The following is a 7,330-nucleotide window of genomic DNA, read 5'->3' on the forward strand; positions in this document are numbered from 1 at the left end:
TTAGAGCAGTCTGTTCTGATCACTTCTCCCTCTGGGTCAGAAATCGTGAGAGGGGACGAGGTCGTTCCAATGAAACGAACAATCCTGACCTGGCTCATAAACTCTGAGGGTCTCCGGACAAAAAAATGCTCAAAATTCACGTTTGGAAGTGATGGAGAAGTCTGGTGTGCTGCGTACATTCGAGCAGTCTCCCTGTGCTATTTCAGTCCGCTGCCAGTTTTTTGGTGGATGCACATGCAAAGTTTTGAATCAGGTTACAAACAGCAGAAGAGTGAAGCTATGTGGAGTTGTGCAGGCATGCACCGACACATGAACACACATGCACTTCATTGTGATGTGCTCCCTGATACTCATGTTTATTATCATGGCTGGTGTTGGGGAAAGGGCTTAGTGGCGGGTCAGAGGTCTCGGCGGTGGGATTTCATGGCTAACACAGGGATTGAGCCACTTGTGAGAGAGCGTGGCCTCTCAGAGGTGCAAAAACAAAGAGAAGCCCAAATGGACACGCTGGACAAACAGAGAGCAATAACCAGGGAGGACATCAGACAGAAAAGAGAAATTGTATGTTAGTGATGAAAAGTCCTCAAATAGAACAAACAAAGAAAAAGCTGCACCCACCACAGAAAAAAAAAGTAGATATGTTCATATTATTTACTGTCCTTATTTTCCTATCCCTGTTCTCCCCCAGATTTGCATGTGTTTGAGCTCTCCATTTGTCTTTGGTGGTAAACACAATTTAATATTAGAATAAATTACAAATGGAAGACTGATGCCTGGGATGGATTTTTCTTGCGGGAAGTTCAGACTGCTTCAACATTAATGTCCCCTGCCTCCGTTGGAGGCATAAATCTCTTTTTCTCTCTTTTTGCCTTGAATCATATAGGGATATTGAATTACTCCGTTGCTCCGCACACATAGAGGCATTGTGCATTACACTGACTGATAAGCTGTCACCAGCAGTTTAACTTAGAGACATTCAAAGAGTAATACAGCAGTTGAGGATAAACTAACCCCAGTCCCCTTAGAGTAAGCTATGGCGCTGTCACTGTGAAAAATACGACAAGGGCATTTCATATAACATGCAGCATCTGGCATCTGAAAATAGAGGAAAATACCTCTGAACAATGCTTGGTTTATGGCTGTTTTCATACTAGGCGACAGTTTTACCCTTGAACATAAGGGAAGCTTGGATCAGAGACTGAAAGTGCTATAAATGACTGATATACAAGCTTCACAGTAATCTTTTGACTTGAATGGAAGGTTTCTGACTCTGTTCTAGGGATTAGGGACACTAATTTGGATTCAGAGACTTATTAAAATAAAACAACACTCTTGGTTTTAATATTTAACAACTATTATAGTGTTCCTCCTCTTTACAGAATCATCACTGGTTATAGTCTTAGCTCATGTGCAAACCTTCTTAACTCCTGATGAATCCTTTTCTTTTTTTTAAGCTCTTTACCATATTTATGAGAGCAGCAGCTAAAGGGCGTTTTAATGCTACAATCTGGGAGCAAGTATTAACACTTGGAGTTGGACCAATGGGAGAGCAAGGCGTCTCTCACTCCTCGTATAGATGGCATGAGAGTGGGACGATCCATCACGGCAGGTTTGGCGGCAGTGAGTGACTCGTGGTGCTGTGTGCCCCGGAGCTTCGGGGTGGTCTCTCCAATTCAGCATCTGCATGAGAGAGACTGTGGCAGAGCAGCTGTGCACAAGGCTGCTGTTGTGCGTGTTTGTGTTTGTGTGTCCCGGTTGTTTTGGTGCTAAAATGTTGCATTGTTACTGTCTGGCCTCTGAATGGATTGACACTGGACACATTACTACACCATAGAGGTATCTGGATGTATTTCTGGATCACAGTCAAATGGTGGTGAACATTTACAGTGGCAAGAAGAAGTTTGTGAACCTTTTGGAATTTCATGGTTTTCTGCATTAATTTATCATTAAATGTGATCTGATCTTCATCTAAGTCAAGAGTATTGACAAGTATAATGTGGCTAAAGTAATAACCATAAAAACCTCACAGTGAGAGTGGAAAAAGTATGTGAACCTTTTGAATAATGACCTTAACATGAGTTAAGAAAATTAGTTTGGAGTTGTGATTTAGAGTTACTTCAACTGACAAAAAACACTCTAATTTTAAAAAACACAATTTTTTTGAGTTTGCGCAGCACAAGAAGAATACACGTACTGTATGTGAGCCATGTCTCGCCAAAAGAAGCTTTCAGAAGATCTATGTTCAAGATTTATATATTTGAACAAAGCTGGAAAGGGTTACAAAGTGATGTCAAAGACTTCACAGAAAAAGTAGAAGAAATTAATCTATAAGCAAACAGTTTACAAGTGGGCCATTTGGCCATTTTGGGACTGTGGCTACTCTACCAAGAAGTGAGCGGCAACACTTATTAATGAGATAAAGAAACAACCCTAAGTGACAGCCAAAGATTTGAAGGCATTATTTGAACTGGCTAACATCTGTGTTCATGAGTCTACAGTAGGTAAAACATTGAACAAGCAGGGTGTCTATGGCAGGACACCATGAAGGAAGCTGCTGCTTATTAAAAAGAACATTGCTGCACAGCTGAAGTTTGCCAAAGAACACATTGACACTCCACAGCAGTATTGGCAAAATGTTTTGAGCACTGATGTAACTATATTGAACTATTTAGAAAGAACACACAACACTACATGTGGCATAAAAAGGGCACAGCATCATGAAAATATCATCCTAGTCATAAAGTATGGTGGAGGAAACATCATGATTTGGGACTGCTTTGCTGCATCAGGGCCTGGTCAGCTGGTAGTGATTGAGGAAAAGATGAATTCACAAGTGAATCTTGAGGATAATGTGAGAATGTCTGTACGTCAGCTGACGCTCTGTAGAAGTTGAGTGATTCTACAGGACAATGAACAAAAACACCAAAACAAGTCCTCAACAGAATGGCTTCAGAAAAACAAAATCTACCTTTTGCAGTAGTCAAGTCAGAGCCCAGACCTCAACCCAATAGAGATGCTATGGAACGACTTGAAAAGAGCCACACATACATACATACATACCTTTTCTTGCCACTGTAGTGGCTACTGAGGTTTTTCTTCTGTGTGTAATTTTGTATTTCTGATTTATACAATATAAAATAGAACACATACATGTTGTTGAGACATGACATTTAAAAAATATTGCAGAATATGATTTTAGTTGCATATTCAATACAATCAAATAAAAAAATTATTTAAAAGAACATTATTTACATTATTTTCAGTTTGACAACCACACGTTGGAGTTCAGTGTGTTTATTGTGCATAATTACAGGTTTTCTTCTAGAACCAGTAAAATATAATGTGCACAGAAGGCTTATCTTTTGAATATTGCTGCAAAGGATTAATTCAGTATCTTTAAATCTAGGGCTTGGCGTGACAAAGAGCTGCTTAAAGGTAAGGCCATAAAAATGTGATATAGCAAAGGACTGCCACTGACTGAGAGGCTGAGGGAGGACATAAACAAGACAGATGCCCGTCCCCTTTAATATAACATAAAGACTGAGCTGCAGAAAATAAAACACCCCATTGTAATGAAATGCATTTACTGCAGCACAGGCTTGAAATCAGGCAGAAGTGAGCACAAATGTCAAAAGAGCTCTCCTGTTGAGCCGAGCGCCAGAATTAAGAGGCCTGATATCTAATCCATTTCCTGTGAAACCGGCGGTGTAAGGGACATCAAAGAGAGTTAAAGGGGATTCAGTGAGAGCTGTTCGAGTGGCAAGGCGGTGAAATATGGCACATTTGGTTTCTTCTCTCCCCCGGCACTGGGCCTTTAGAATAATTAGAGCCTAATTCTGTCTAATTAACGGACTCAATTACTCCTGAAGAAAGCTCATCAAAAAGATGGCGGGAAAGCAGAGAAGAGAATGGTAGCGTTTTTTCTTTAATTAATGAACTGAGTTGAATAACGGCCATGGAATTAAACATTTCCCCCAATGTGTATGAATTGCAAATTGGAGCATCGTTTTTTTTCTTTCCGAGACGGGAGCCCAGGGGCTAACGCTGCTGTCAAGTAGCTCTCTAAAAAGTCAAAGCGCCGATGCAGCACTAACAAATTACTTAAGATTACCATCTTTAGCACATGCGGAGGTCCTAACGAATAGCGATGAATTAATATGCCGTCTGTGTTCCAGCACTCCCATTGGCTATGAGTTTCACTGATCCTAAAAGAGCCAATAAACCAGGCACCAGCATGAACTTTATGGAACACTTTTCTTCCTGTACAATTGGTTGTCTGTCGATTACATATTTCACATCCTTGAGACGTTGATATAAGTCTTGTTAAATTACTCAGCTGAGATGGAACTGTGCATACATGAGTGTTTTCAGGGGTTGAAAACTTTTTATGTGCTATCAGGGCCGTGAGTGTCTGTGTGTGTGTGCGCACAAAGTGCTATGCTGTGCTCAGCAGCTTTAAAGGCCCAAGGGTCGGCTAAGCTAACTCACTGCCTCAGCACTCTTCAGCTCAGCTCCTAAACACATTCGCTGAGGCACTGGGAAACAAACTTAAAGGCCCAATATTATCGCCCATATGTAGACAAGAAGAGCAACACAGGAGACATTTGTTTGTTATCCTCTGTGTTTTTCTGCACACTGACAGATATTTTGCTCTCCGAGATTAGTTAACATGTGTAGGCCAAATACAAGTACTGTTTATGGCATATGATTTTGTTTTTGGTTCAAATGTGGAGTGTGTGCAGTATGTTGTAATATACTCCACTATCCAGCTGGTCAAATTTGTCTGTTAAAGCCTTGGGAAGGCAGACTAGAGCATTTTTCTTGTCCCAGTCATCCTTAGTTGGCCCAGACTTTGATTCTTTGCTGTTGTGCTCAAATAAGAATAAAATTCACTATCACTGGTGTTAAGTGCCCCCAGGATAAAATTACCCAGCTAGTGGTTAACTGCATTTTCTGATATTGTTTCACACCATTATGGTCTCTTCTGCTTTAAGTGGATCAGAACAAAAGAAAACAGTTAATTCTTCGCCAGCACTGCAGTTTGTGTCAGTGGGCGTTGAAAAAAAGCAAGTGTGACTAAGAATGAATCTATTTTTCTTTAAGCTCATCCTCTTATTGGCTTCCATTACCACTCTTTTAAAGAAAAGACATTGCCTCATGAGGTGTATGTAGTATTAATGGATATATAAAGCTTACATATCCATTCAACAAAACAAAGTCAACTTTAAATTGTGTTCTTTAAATCAGTTCTTTAAATCAAAATGTTATTTTTACAAGCTAAGATTATACAAATGTGTGGGTCCATACATTTCCATTCTAATTAATTTACATGATAATTTTATAGTATATGTTATTTTATCATTTGAAGATTATTATTGTTATTATTATTATTATTATTATTATTATTATTATTATTATTATTATTATTATTATTATTATTATTATTATTATTATTATTATTATTATTATTATTATTATTATATTGCAAAATTGAACTGGCCAAAATGCCCATGGAGTGGCTGAGGCCTTCCCTCCCACAAAATAAACATTTAAAGAAATAGGCAAAATAATCTTTTTTCATATTTACGATAAACAGATGAGTGCTGACATGCTAATCAATATTGAGGTTATTTATTATATAAATGTATTATATTTTTTTATTTAATAAAATTTGAGGACATCACTTGGGCTCTGGAGAGCTGTGATTGGAACTTTTCTGACATTTTATATACACTAAATGATAAATTGATGTGGTTTTGAAAATAAATACCACTTTGAGATTTATTCTCCTATATTTCTAAGTGGTGCATCCAAATAGATAAAACTAACTCAAAATCCTGAAATCATCCTGGTTATATGCTAAAGACCAAAAGTCACATTTGGCTCAGTTACAATTTGAATAACTGAGCAGGGATTGTCCCATCATAAGTTGCTTTCATTTTGCTTTACTACTTTCCAAACTAAAGGCAAAATACACAGATGCGTGGCGCCTAGACACAAAACAAAGAGAGAAGAGAAAAACACAAAAAAGAAAAAAAATGTGAAACTTCTGAGGGGCATTTTTGGGAGGTTTCTCCATTTGGTGTTAGATGTGCCATGACACGCCTTGTTTACATTTGGAATTGGGAAGAAAGGACTTTCAGATCATCCAATTAAAGTTGTACCCCTCTAGAGACCCAATGCCCTTCCTCTCCTCAGCTTATTGGGCAGCACCCACTGAGAAAAAGCATTTGACTGCATTAACAGTAAATGAGGCCAACTTCGTATTGTTCATTAAAGTGCCATTCTGAAGATGATAAAATTGATAATAGTCAGCAGCATGTATTTCCAAATTTGCTCTCTTAATTTGACATTTTTCATATTTTGGGAGATTGGTGGTGGTAATTGAATACATTTATAAAAACAAAAACAGATATTGTTACGGTTCAACTAGCAGTATAAAAAAGATGTATGATAGCCTGCTATTTCAGCGCTGTCTCCAATGATCATCGTTTAGGAGCACCTACTGTGTTTTTAATATCCTGTAAATCTAATTAAGAAGCAATACTGTGGTTTTGGGGTTGTCTGCAAACAAGTATTGGCCCATGACACCATTGTGGATGCGGAAATTGAAATTAGAAACAAACTAAAATCAACAAATCTGAGCCCTTTTAATTGCTTATGTCAAAGCGTTAAAATCAATAACAAGGGTGTTTATTAGTTTAATCACTTTCCACTCACTTTGTTTGAACTGTGGGGCTCACACCGGTGAACATCCCTCGTGTTATTTTAAAGCAGCTGAGGAAGAGTTAGCAGGTAGACAGTTAGAGTCAGAGAGCATTTCTCAACCTAAACACATTTAAAATGTGTGTGTGTGGCGATGGGGGGGGGATACAGATGGCTGGGGCATCCCATCTGTTAAAGAAATGGTGCAATCTCAATCCTGAGGGTTGTTTTACTTTTAGACGGAATAGCATGTGGCAAGGCATAAACAGTATCCTAGCTTATAAAAGGCTTCACTGGTTTTACCATTTGTAATTAGCAAAAAATAGACACCAGTAATTCGCCCTCTCGTAATAGCCTACAAGAAGTCATTAGTTCATCACATTAGTTTGTAAAGTTCAAAGATAATTCTGGACGCCGGGGAGATCCATACATAGCTCGGACTGATAATGGGGCTTCTGATAAGTGTGTGTGAGGAAACGCTGATGGAGACAAATTGACATGATGTGGAGACCAGTTTGTGGGGAAACGAATAAAAACTTCTTGGTCCTGCGCACCACACAAGCAAAGACACTCACCAACAAGCTCGCAGATGAACACAACAACAACAACAACTGACACACACACA

Source organism: Anabas testudineus, chromosome 1, assembly GCF_900324465.2.
Source record: "Anabas testudineus chromosome 1, fAnaTes1.2, whole genome shotgun sequence".
Taxonomy (NCBI): domain Eukaryota; kingdom Metazoa; phylum Chordata; class Actinopteri; order Anabantiformes; family Anabantidae; genus Anabas; species Anabas testudineus.